This window comes from Corvus kubaryi, unplaced genomic scaffold (assembly GCF_017639235.1).
Source record: "Corvus kubaryi isolate FWS band 111438036 unplaced genomic scaffold, C.kubaryi_AGA036_p1.0 124, whole genome shotgun sequence".
Taxonomy (NCBI): domain Eukaryota; kingdom Metazoa; phylum Chordata; class Aves; order Passeriformes; family Corvidae; genus Corvus; species Corvus kubaryi.
This window is the reverse complement of record NW_024580659.1, coordinates 1,689,680-1,702,676: the sequence shown is the minus strand read 5'-3', so window position 1 is coordinate 1,702,676 and position 12,997 is coordinate 1,689,680. Positions and strand designations below refer to the sequence as shown.

Genomic DNA, 12,997 nt, shown 5'->3' with positions numbered 1-12,997 from the left:
CTTAATAGCTGACACCTTTGAGACATCACTCTTAAAGCAGGAGCCACCTGCATTGCCTCAGGTGATTCTTAGTTCCTCTCAGGTGAGCAGCAAAAGCATCAGGTACTACAAGCTGATGTCATGTGATGGTCTAAATTCATTGACTTGATGGTCTCCAGCTTGTTCTTGTTGATTGATGAGACAACTTACAGCTGCAAATCAAAAGGGATTTGGGAAAAAAGCCTAAAATCCCTCCTGCCTCAGTGAGCACACCACACTGTGAGCTGTGTCTCTCTATGCTGCCTCTGCTCTGTGCACAAAGAGAATCTTACTCTCATGAACCTTAAATTAACACCAACAATCAAATTTTTTTGAAAGAGCTGAAAAACCAACCAAGAAATCAGAAAACATTGCTTGTCTTCTTTCACAGCATGGTTTTCTCCAGTACTCACAGGAATATAAAACCAACTCTGAATAGGCTGTGGTAAGCAAGAAAATTGCATCAATACATACACTTCCTTGTTCTCCCATCTATATTAACTGCAAAGAAAGGCTGTTGTAAGGGGAAGTAGAACACTTACATTGCTCAGAATCAACACTGGCAGCTTGCATGTTGAAACCAAATGTAAGGGGGTGTAGGCAGTAAACACCATACAAACCTTTTTTTAAATTTAAATTCTCCTTAAAAACTAACTACAGTATCAAATGTTCAAATGCAGGGATCAGTCTCCTACCCTCAACAATGGAAGGCAGCATGGGGCTATTTGTAACCTTGAGAGGTTTTGGGTTCCTTTTAAATGTAGCCCAGATTTTCAATCTTTTAGAAACTTCAAGATGACATGTGCATGTATCTTCTATGGAAACATGAAAAATAGGTTTTATTTAAGAAAGACAAAAAAAGCCTATGATTTTAATGCAATTACTTACTCAAGGAAGTAGGGCTTTTAAAAGCACCAAAGTAGTGCTTTAAAGTAGGGCTTTAAAAGCACCAAACAGCACAACAATTGACAATGCTCCAAAGAGGCATCTCAGCAAAACTGTCACAAAACTATTTACTTGTCTGGTTTACAAAGTAATCATATATAAAAGTTCCTTCAAATGAGCAGAACTGCAGAGTGGTTGGGACATAAGCATATCTCATTTTAATCTCAAATTCTTAAGACCCTTATCTGATAACAAAAAGGGCTCTGCAATAACTTAGTTACACAAACATGTAGAAATTCACATGATTGCATCTGACACCAAGATCTTCCCTGGCACAGCCAACTAACTTCTACATCTCATCCTCCAGGAAAAGGAAAATAAACCCATCATTCCACTTAAATTCTGCTAGCTACAGAACATTACCAATCTTCAAGTTCTACAACACAGTAAATGAAGCACAGAGATGATAACTTCTCCTAGGTGTAGAGCCTACCCACCGTCTCTCACCTGCAGATAGTGCTCCTGACTCAATTACAGCTCTGCACAGGGCACGTGCAACATCCACAGAAGCAAAGTCTGGCAAAGTAGGAAAAAAACCAACTCAGCTCCAAGTTAGAAAAAATGGAAGGCAGACCAATACAAAGAAGAAACCCTTCCTTAATCAATATAAAAACCTACAAATAAAAGCAGTAGAAATTAATGTATGTCATTATAGAAAGAATCTCTGAAGTTACAAGACTTCAGGAAAGGCAGGCCAATTCCTGTTTCATTTGGACATCAGTCCAAATGTTCATGGCAGCCAGACCTTCGCATGACCAAATTCAGTATCTGTGCCATTGCGAATCCATAAAGAGCTCATGTCCTTCCCAAGGAAAAGCACGAAAACCTGGAGGAAAAGCCTGACAGAGAACACAAGCATTTCACCCCAACCTTAAGGAAAAGCTGAAGACAATGAACAATGCTTAAAACACTTCAGAAAGTGAATCTGCACAACAGACCACACACCCATGTAGAAGGTAATGGGTGGAAACTCCCATCACCACCAGACTCTTCACACCTCCCACTACTACCAGAAAAGAGGAAATGAGAGCAGGCTTTTGGTGGTTAGGCTTGGGACTGAGAGACCAATGAAGTCCTGCTACAAAGTGGGACTGTGAAAAAATGGCAGCGACAGCCATGACTGTTTTCTGTTCTGAAATTACATTTCTGCAAAAGTCATCATCTCTGCATAGATCAAGTATCTGCCATCGGAACTAAAATCACATTTGTTTGCTGAAGGTAACAGGTACTGTTAACAATAGGTTATTACACACTTGTGGAAAGTGATTTCATACCAGTCTGGCTCAGAAATCTTCAGAGAACAAGTTCTTAACTGCCACTAGAAAATTTTCACTTATATTTGCTTCAGAAAGTTTTCTCTCTAACTTTTGTTTCTAATGTGCGTGTTCGAAGTCACATCACCCCTTACTGTCACCATGTCATACGGCAAAAATTAAGTGGCCCCGGGTAAAGCAGATTTTCTGGATGTGAAAATACAAGAGAAAATCCAGTTGTAGGAGGCCCTGGTAGTTTACCTTCTCCCCAGAGATCTCCTGTAACAAAGCAGTGACTTACCATGGGATTGGGAGTTATTGGGATGTCTATCCAGCTACCAAAGAGATGAAATGTTTTAACCCAGCTTGAGACTGTTTTCTTTTTACAAAATATCCAAAGGCACATTTCAGATAAATGGATCAGAGACAGTACTGCTCTTTTACTTTCCAATAGTTACCCTGTAATCACTATGCAATCCAGCATTTCTTACTATTTACTTAGAAGCTGACGGAGAGCACTGCTTAAGGGTGTTCAGTAAGAACACATTTTCATCCCTCTCTCAAATCCACTGTACGTAAAATGGGTTAATAAAGCCTTCTGAGCTGCATTAGAATCTATCCTGACAAAAGACTCTCTCCAGCTGTAGGAGCATTTCCATGAATTTAGCATGGCTGAGTTGTATAGAAAAAAATGACAGAAAATAGGCAGCAAGAAAGTCTCAGTACCAGGAAACACCTCAAATTTCTAAAGTCACATTAACAGTTGAGAAGACTCCCCATTTCATTTCCTGTAGATCAAATTTTTACATCTTTACTCAATCCTAATCCAACTTGAGCCCATTAAATGAACAAAGATGTGAGAGGCAAAGCTCTTTAGGTCTTGCAAAATGTTCCGCAGTCAAAATAAGAAACTGCTCTTTGTTTCAGAAAGACTTGGACAAAAGTGATGCTCTAAATAATTGAAATGCAGCTGTAGTTAACAAATGGTTTGCTGCAACATTGTAGGTTAAGGTCACAAATGGAAATGGACTCTCTCTGACCACTTACATGCCATTAAATACCCAAAGAGCATGAAATTAAATAAAATTTATCTTAAAGCACTGTTTCCAAACTTCACTGGAAGTATTGAAATGAGGAAAAGTCCTTGCCACAATTAGCTTCTGCTTTTTCTCCTCTCATTCAAACTGGTTTTAGTTTTGCTTTTATAACATGACATTCATGAACTGCTCATGCATATAAAGCTCCTCCAGATTTCAGCACAACAGCAATCTACACAATTTTAAATGAGGGTCCTCATACAGTTTATTACGGCATCAGAGCTAGTCAGATGACATTCTGTCCCAAATCAGGAAAATACTATTTAGATGTTCCAATAAAAGAAAAACCCCACACTTAATCATGCATAAGAACATGTATGCGTACAAAATACTACATATTTTAATTTGCAGCAGAAGTAAAAAGGAAATTATCTCAGATGACTCTGTTCTTTTGCTTCCACCCAAACTGCGATTGGCAATATATCTATTAGAGCTCTCAATTTTGAAATAAGTTTCTTCAAATTAAACTCTCCATATATAAACCAACTATTGACTGATTTATGTACATATTATAGCCTTTCCAAGATGATGTCAGACAGAACAAGGGGGGAACTTTGACATGACCTTATGAATATCAAGTGAAACGTTCTGGAAAGAAGCTGGATACCAAATGGGTGGAATCTGGCATTTCAGAAGTGACTCCGCAGCCATGTAACAGCTGGGTCACAGCCCCCGCAATGCTGACACCCCCCACTGCACACCAGGGTCTGGCACCTGCCCGGAGAAACACCCAGTTACCACAGCATCACAAAAAACCGCTGGGAATTTCATCACTGTTTTCAGCTAGAGCTGAATGAGGTCATTTAAGATGAAAAGGTGAGAGCAATTATATATGACCTGTGCGAGTTAAAAAATGATGACAAAGGTCTGCCTTGGAGTATGGAGGTGTTTTCTCTGGTTCCTACACTTCTCACATTCCTGTGCTGCAGCCCTTCCCTAAAGCATCTCATTTTAACACAAACTCTTCCAGTACTTGAAGAAAAACTGATCTCTATCACTCAGAGCAGAGCATGGACTGGGGGAGCCCCGGCTGACACCCAAAATGACCCGGTGAAGGCCTCCAACTTCGGGCACACCAGCCAAGGCTGAGGTCTCTGAGGTGAGGTCGCTGAGGTGACGGCAGTGACCACAGAGCTACGGGGTTCGGCTCCGTTATAAAACAACATCCATGGCTTCTACGCCACTAAAGAATGTTTTAACCAAAAGCCCAGTAAAGGGCTGAAGACACCTCAGCGCTGGTCCCCGCCGGGCACGGGCTCACTCCGAGCTCCGGCACCTCAAAGCCAGGCGCTTCCCCGTGTCCGGGTGATCAGCGGACCCAAACCTCCCAAACCCCAAGCACGCCGAGAGCGCTGCCGCGGCCGCAGCCCCCTCCCTCAGTACGGCGCCGAGCCCAGGTGCGGAGCGGCGCCTCGGGCGGGGCCCAGCGCGGGGCTCCCGCTGAGAGCTGGGGCTTTCCTACAGGGGGCCGCTGCCACGGGAGAGGGAAGGGGGAACAGCCGAGAGGAGAAGGAGCCGTGGGGAGCCCGGGCAGAGATAGCCAGCGCCTCCCGCGGCACCTCCGGGGCGGGGCAGAGGCAGGAGGAGCAGCACCGGCAGGAGCAGGTGAGCGTGGCCGCAGCTGCGCCCGGGGGCGGAGCGGAGCGTGGGGCGGGGAGCGCCGGGCCGTGCCGGGCACACACTGCTCGTCCCGCCCCTCCGCCCGCACTCCTTTGCTCTTTCTCTCTCTCTCTCTCTCTCTCTCTCCCGGGACAGCGCCCGAAACTCGGTGGCGGCCGCAGCACCCGACGGCTCCTCGGACGCGGTGAGTGCCCATACCTGCCCCCCGCGCGGCGCTGCCGCCCGGCAGTTCCTGCCCCGCCTGGGGTGAAGGAGGAAGCGAGACGGGCTCCGGCTCCCTCCGGCCCGCCCGGCTTCCGTGGGGCGCACGGCGGGCAGAGTGAGAGGGAGGGAGACTGAGGGTCCCCGGGGCTCAGCCCGCTGTCCCCCGTGTGCCCCCGGGCAGCGCCTCGGCAGCGGGATGGGGCGGGAGGCGGCGGAGCTGTGCCCCCGGCCCTGGGCTGCCTCCTCCGGAGCCTCCATGTTGGGCTGCGGGGAGGGGGCTGCGGACCCGGCCCGCCCAGACCTCCCCTCGGGCTGCCGGGGACGCGGCCGCCGCCTTCGGTGCGGGGCAAGCGCGACCTGGAGCGGGGAAAGCCTGTGGGGCTGCGGGAGGGAGAGTGCTGTGCCCCCTGCGAGGCGGCAGCGAGATCCCCGCGGTCGCTCTCTGACAGAAACATGGAGTTTACTCCCGGCAGAAATGCCAACTTTGGTACCACCAACTTTTTTTCCCACCCAGCCGGCCCGATTGTCTGTTTCAGTTTCCGTGCCACAATGAGTTTGAGCAGATGAAATGTACAGTCTTTTAAATGGTCAGGTTTCCAGCTGAGTGGCGACAGACAGTAAGAAATGAAGGAGCAGGAATGCCTGATGCTTTTGTGTACGTACATGCCAGGCGTGCATCTATTAAAAAAACAATTTTCAGTTCATCACTAGAGAATTCCCCGTTTGCATTAGGGCATGAAATATTGAAATAATTGGATTACAGCATTCTGTGGTTACCTCTGATATCTGTTTACTTGCGGGCCCTGACTGTTTCACCACTTCACTTCTAGATTGTCCAAGTAGCACAGAGCAGAGTGTAGATCTAGACCTACGGGCTCTTGCAGGAGGTTTATGTGCAAGGATGACATTGCCCTGTATCCCATCCATTGATATGTCCGAGGAGAGAACTTGACTCTGCAGAGCAGATGGGTGTGGGAGAATCAGATCTTTACCTAGTTTAGAGACTCACTTAAAGCCTGAACTGCAATATTGAGTATCTCTACAAATAATAAGTGTCAAAATCCTTGATCCACTTGTGATGTGTTTAGTTCCTTTTAGATGTTTTTTGTTCCTGGGCTTGTACAGTCAATAGTCTATTAACAATGTAATAGCAAATAAATTCTTCAGTTTTCCATCTCTCCAATGCTGTGCAGCACTGTGCTAATCAAATAGGAAGCTATAACCAGCATAGATTTCTGAGCAAGAACACTATGAAGAAGTGCTTCTTAAGTGGTTAAGCAATAATTCATAAGCATTTTTTTAAGTGTATATGCAGGATTTCCTGTTTATTTTAGTTCCTGAAAATGGTTATGTTAAAAAATGAGCTATTTGTCTTTGGACTGATAGATTTCAGTCACCCCAAGACACTCCTGTGGGAACCTGCAAATACTGAGGAGAAAAGCAAGCATAAGGCTGCAAAACATAGGGTTTAGATTTTTTTTTTTTAATGTTTCTCATCCTCACCTTGGGTTTCATAATAAAGTACAGGTGTGTGTTTTAATTTAAGAAATTATTAAATGCTGGCATTTTCAGTTTCTTTGACTCACATAGTTTACTGTGTTTTGTAAAACTGAATATGTCCAAGTTCTATGGACATATGATTTTCAGGATGAGGTACATTACTTTTCGAACTTCGACAGCTGAAGAATTGAAACGTGCAATAAGGTATTTCACTGTACTGCTAAACACAAAAGAACTTAGGGGCAGCACAAAAGAATTAAGATTTGGGAATCCTTTGAGATTTTCATCTCATAATTCGGGTTTAGGTATGAAGGAATTGCTGCCACTCAGTGGCTGGTACAAACATACAGAAAAATATATTCGGTTACACAGATGTGATGTCTGTGTGGGTAGTGAGAAAGTCGTAAGGTGATTCTGCTCAGGCAATATGTGTGAGATAATTGGTCAGGAAGATGCTCATATTTTTCTCACCAGAAAAGAGCTCGTTGTTAGTTTTTTGCCATTTTGTACTTCATGAATTATAACCCACCTTTTCATTAGACATAATTATACAGTAGGGTCATATTTTTCTAATTGAATGCAACAGTGAAATAGCATCATAATTTTTACTTTTTGATCACATAGTATAGATGAAAAGATACTCTGTACAGAAGGTATTATTTAGAAACTATTTCTAAACTAAAAAACTTAAGGAATTTTCTAGGTACTTTTCTTAAAAAGAAATCTTCGGAAGAATCTTTCAAAGAGAACTTGGCTATTTGATGCTATATAGATCAAGGAAATAACAATAAATCTTGGAAAGATGCCATCTATTATTAAAGCAACTGATTTCCTGGGAGAAGCATAGAAGCTGTCAGGCCTCTGAGTTTATTTTAATGTCTAAAAGCCACAGTCATTACAATTAAAGTCCATTCAGATTAAGTCCCATCCCTGGAAGTGTTCAAGGCCAGGCTGAATGGGACTTTGAGCAAGCTGCTCTAGTGGAAGGTGTCCCTGCCCATGGCAGGGGGGTGGAACTGGATGATTTTTAAGTTTCCTACCAACCTAAACCAGCCCATGATTCTGGTAAGTACTTCAGGGCCTAATAGTTTAAATTAACCATCCTTGTTCCCATTTGAAGGGCTTCACTGCCCCCCTGCCTCTGTGCAGGGGCACAAATCTGCTCTCTGCCCATCCATAGCTGGAGCTCAGCTCTGGCTGCTGCTCCCAAAGGGAGGAGCCCCTTCCTCTCCTCTCAATCCCCAGCTGTGACTGGAGGTGGGACTGTGGCAGGTGTGGATGTGCCACAGCTCACTCGGTGCAGCTGATCTGCAGGGAACTGTGTGCCCAGTGTGGCCTGTGCAGTGTAAATACTTGACAGGTGTTGGTCAGCACTGAGGTATGTGCCTGGATCGTGTTCATTGACACAGGTATTTCAGTTCCCCAAAGCTAACTCAGGTGTGTCTCTTCCTGATGCAGTCCCAGGGCATTGTGTGCCTGTAGTCCACCATCCCCTTCATTGCATTTACAAAGTATGTACTTAACCTACTGCAAAAGGAATGGAGGAAAAAAGGAATAGGCTGGGGATTGAACTGTTTGTTGCAGATGAGTCAGAGCTGAATGTGAAAGATGACAAGAAGGGATTTACCAGCGGAGTCTGGGGGCTGGCTGACTTCATTAGGAGCCAAATTCCTCTGTTAATCATCCACTGATGAGAAAGATGTGACGTTTTACTCTGGGGTTATCCTTGCATTGAATGCAGCTTCTCCATTCTGCTTATCAGGTTCTGTCCAAAAGCTGCCTAAAAAGCACCAAAACAGTTTGTGTTCCAGTAGTTTTTTAACTGTTGCTTTGTGACAAAACTTGTCATCTTTCTCTAAGTTTTCCTTTACCTGCGTGACCCGAGTGCAGAATTTGTTTCTGTAAAGCTCCATGTGGAGCCAAAGGACAAGGAGCAGGAATAAGGAAAGGGGGAAGGCTGCACCCATTCAGAGCCATTTGGGTAGCACATTAAAAGTAATCATTCCTCATCCGCTTGGCTGCACTTTGGAAAGATGCAATTAACAGAAATGAGCCTGGGAGAGCTCTTTACAGCCTTGGTAAAATAATGCTGAAGTGGCCTGTGTTGTGTGCTCATTTCAAAGGCAGTTGTTTCTACCCGAAAGAGTTCTTACACTTTGTTAAAGAGGCATTGCCTCTCCCAGCCAGAGCTACCCCGACAGGGTTTTATGGTATTTGAGTACTTTAGCAGGCCTGCTCCATAGGAAGCAATGTACTGCCTCGAACTCTACAGGACCATCTAGGTTATCCACACTGCCTTTGTGCCTGGAAGCTGCACTGGTGTGCTGCTCCTGTACCAGAGACACCAGGATAGGTAGAGAAATGAGGGATCTGGGACACAGGAGTACTGGGAACTGCGCAAATCTGACCTTGGCAGGAGTCATGCAGGATTTCTTTCTGGTCTGCTCTGGACCAGACTCTGTTATTACAGGTAACATTGCTACAGAGGATGGAAACCTGACGTGTATATCTGTGTGTTTCAAATAATTTTCTGTTGGCTTTTTTTCCTTTTGATTAAAATTTATGCAAGTGAAATATTATGTTTGCCTTTTGGTGACAGCAAGGTGCCCTGACATCCATGAAATAAGTTATGTTTTGAACCTGTTTCTTTTTTCTGATCGACAATAGAGCTGACAGTTTTTGACTAAAAGATGGAAGTGATGCAGCACAGATTTATATCAATAGCTGCAAATCCAAGAGGCAGGCCATAAAATAAATTCTTTACAAATACTGTTCAAGTCAAGAAAGTGCATAAAACCACAGAATACTTTTTATGGTATCCTCTTACTGAAATTAATGTGTTTTCTGGTAATTGCTTTGCCATTGAGTGCAATGCTCTATCTGGAAAAGTTTATTTAAGGATACTTAAGCATAGTTGGTATTCATATGATAATAATCACCATCCATAAAGTCTGGGAATGACTATCACAGACAACTTAATGGAACTGATCCACGTTAAGCTTTTAGCCTTGTATGATACTTGCCGAAGGGAGGAGGGTGTGTGCTTGCCATTTCCTCCCATTTAATCAGCCAACTATCAAGCTTTAAAAAAAAAAGCAGCAGTACCTCTCTATGCCTCAAAACGAGATTATCTTGAATTCCAAGGCACTACCTGCTTTTGAGAACAAAGCAGATGTGTAATGTATATACATATCCTGTTACTTCTTATACTTTTGCTTAGAGCTGTGAGCAGGCTGTGGTCTTAGTTGGTTGAGACAGAACCAAGTGGTTTCTCTTTTACCCATTGGGAGTGGAGCCAGGATAGCTCCTTGGAGACTGGATAATAGGTCAGGGTATCAATGCTCTGGCACTGTGTGTCTGTTAGTAAGGGTGCCCCTCTTTTCTGAAGAGGTGCACGTGGGCTGATGTCCTTTCCATGCCACAGGGCTCAGAGGAGTTATCTGAATTAGTATCTTGTTTCTCACCTCATGGGTGGCTGAAAATCTCTAAAATGTCATGTACGTTTGCGCATGAGTGGCTTTGATTTGCATTTTGTTTAGTCTTTTGCAGTCTCATAAATGATTTAGGTATTTATGGACTTGTTTTAATCCTGGCTGCCTGCTATTGATACAGCACGTATTGAAACATATGCATTAAATCTAAAGTTCAGCTTTTTTTTCCCCACCCCTGAGCCATGAAGTAATTCATGCTACTGATCTGGAGATGGAAGCCCAGACCTCTGCTGGTTTAGCCTTGTCGTTTATTTTGTGATAAATTTGTAATGATGAGATGACAAAGAGAAAACTACATGGCTGTTCAGCACTCAAGTGTCGAGCTACTTTCTGAATGTTAGATTTTATCTACTCCTATCCCCATCAACACCTATTTAATAGAGACTTAATAAAATCCTTGTTTGTATACTTGACTCCCTCATTTTCTCTGGTTTCTTGAGGAAATGCAGTTTAAGCTTTGCCATGGCTTTTCTGGCAAAGAAACTCTTGAAATCTGAGTGCTTGTCAGGACCACTATGTTCCTCATAATTTCAAAGATAGTTAATTTTCTTCAGTGCATTGAATGTATCCATATTCACTATGAGGAGCAGCTTAAGGAAGAAGGATTTTTGGTTGTGATAGCAGGCTTTTCTTTCTGATAGTAAAGCTATTAGTTTTTTTTTAACTTAAAGACAGGTTTTTTTTAAAGATTTGGATGCTTGAACATGTAGATAGATATTTGAAAAGATGATCAAAACTGTCTTAACAGCCAAACTCAAGGTTAAGTTTGGCTTCTGAAGTCTGCCTTTGTGTGGGAAATTCTGAGTACAAAGGTAGCTAGGCAATTGGTAACACATTGTTTGATGTCTGAACTATGTTTTTCTAGGAGACTGTATTTGCTTCTTGCATGAAACTGTATTTCTTTCTTAAAAGAAACAGTCCCTCCTTTTCAAAAAGTCCTGTGTGCAGAAGTTTGGTAGGAAGATGTGGTCCAGCCAGTAACAAGCAGTGTTCATTGTATGCTTTCAACTTGTACTCTCTTGGAAAATTAAGATGAATAGACACAGTGCTATAATATTGAAAGACCGTCGTGTTTGAAATATGACACTGACTGCCCTGTATGTTTTATCTCAAGGTGTTTATGATATGTTTTGGAATGCTTCTTGGTGACTGCATTTTGCTAGTGTGACACTGTAACCAGAGTGGGTGTTTTGTTCCTCACTGATTTCATTAGGGCCTGTTGAGAAACTGTTTCACTTAATAAGACACACAGTTGTATGTCAGAATATTTTAGTAAAAACTTTTGTGAAAGTAAGATTTATTTTTGCCTATTTAAAAAAAAAATACTTAATAGGTATTTCTGTAAGAGTGAGCACAGATGGCTGTCTTACATCAAGCAGGTGCAGTCAGATTCTATAATTTTGATAACGAACTCTGCTTAACTAGATCTGAAACCCTTAGTCATACAAGTACCTCTGCAGGTGAAGGTAGATGCTTTCAGTATCGATTGGTTTGGGGTTTTTTTTAAAGAATTTTTTTTAACAGTCTGGTTCCTGCACTTGCTGATCACTGATGATTACATTTCTTCACATCCAGTGTGCTGGTCTGTAATGCCGTGCTCATGCTGAGCTGTGAATTGCTCAACAAGGGTTCAGCTGTTTCCTTAAGTGTCTGATGACTGTGGCCTTTGCTGAACTCAGATATTCTCACTAATGACTTGGGGGTGTTGATTGCCAAATCTCCAGAGCAGATTAGTGTGTCAGGGAATTGTGAGCACTCTCAGGTTACATTTGCTTACATTCCTCAGGAGCTGACAGTTGCGATTTCTGTTTGACAAGTTTACCTAAGAAGCAGCATCCCAGGGGCAAGAGCTTCTTGGTGTGGACCTTTGCCAGGTAACTTAAGGGCTAAAATTCATCCAGTTTTGCTGTGGAATGAATGCAGTGAGGCATTGGCACTGGAACATGTCTTCTCCCATTCGCTCAGCTGAAAAGGGAGATGCCAACATCCCCAGCTACCTCATTCCTCCAAACCTAGCACAAGGGTTAGGGAAGGACAGGTTAAACCAGGGGTCAGTAGACAGCATTTGCCTAGAAAAAGTCATGTTGGGAACTAGAGAGCAGAAGACAGCTTGAAGCAGTATTACAACTTTGGCAGGTATCATGGCCCCAGCTCTGTCCAGTGAAAGAAGCATCTCTTGTCATGCAAGTTCAGTGAAGTCATTCCACTGGGGACTCCTCACCTTTACAATAACAGAAGAGAATTTTCATGAGGGAATATTGCCAGGTATTTTTTCCTGGTGGATTTTTTTTTTAGTAAAGGCCATTTGAAGAAACATGTTATTTGGACCAAGGATTTATAGGTCTCTGTTAACCCTCGCCATTCTTGTGTTAGATTTTTTTTCCTTTCTCTAGTGTCCTTCAACCCTTACAGCGGGGGAATCTGCAATCAATTTGTACCTCTCAGCCCATCTATAATTGCAGAGTATCTATTCTGTTGCATATACACCTTAGAATATCTTAACTATCGAAGGTCCTCTGGAATCTGATTCTCCCCATTTATTTGGTCTCATTGCACCAGAGGTTGGTTTTTCTCTCCAGGGTGTATCTGTCTCATTTCCTCAATAGGCTCAGCTGTGATTTTTGCCTTCCCTGGCTGAGCCTGGCTCCAGCCCCAGGGCTGCCTCTGTGCCAGAGCAGTCAGTTCCAGAGAAGGGTGGGGGTTGTGGCATATGTGCAACGTGCTGTTGAACTGCTGTCACTGCACCTGGAGTGCAGGTTGGGTGTGCAAATACCTCACATTGCTGACCTAGGGAAGCGCTGTAGGTGTACATATGGGTTTATTTTGTCTGAAGTTAGAACAAGTTTTGTTCAAAGTGACTGAAAATGCT

At 43.4% G+C, this 12,997-nt stretch overlaps 1 protein-coding gene across 2 annotated transcripts in view; it reads left to right on the top strand.

Annotated features, from left to right (window-relative positions):
- The first annotated feature begins 4,965 nt into the window (after positions 1-4,965).
- PRKCD (protein kinase C delta) overlaps positions 4,966-12,997 on the top strand; it is a 60,629-nt gene continuing 52,597 nt past the window's right edge. For both annotated transcript variants that reach the window (XM_042019057.1, XM_042019049.1), the window contains exon 1: positions 4,966-5,117. The gene's annotated coding sequence lies outside the window, so the exon portion shown is untranslated. The remainder of the gene's footprint in view (positions 5,118-12,997) is intronic.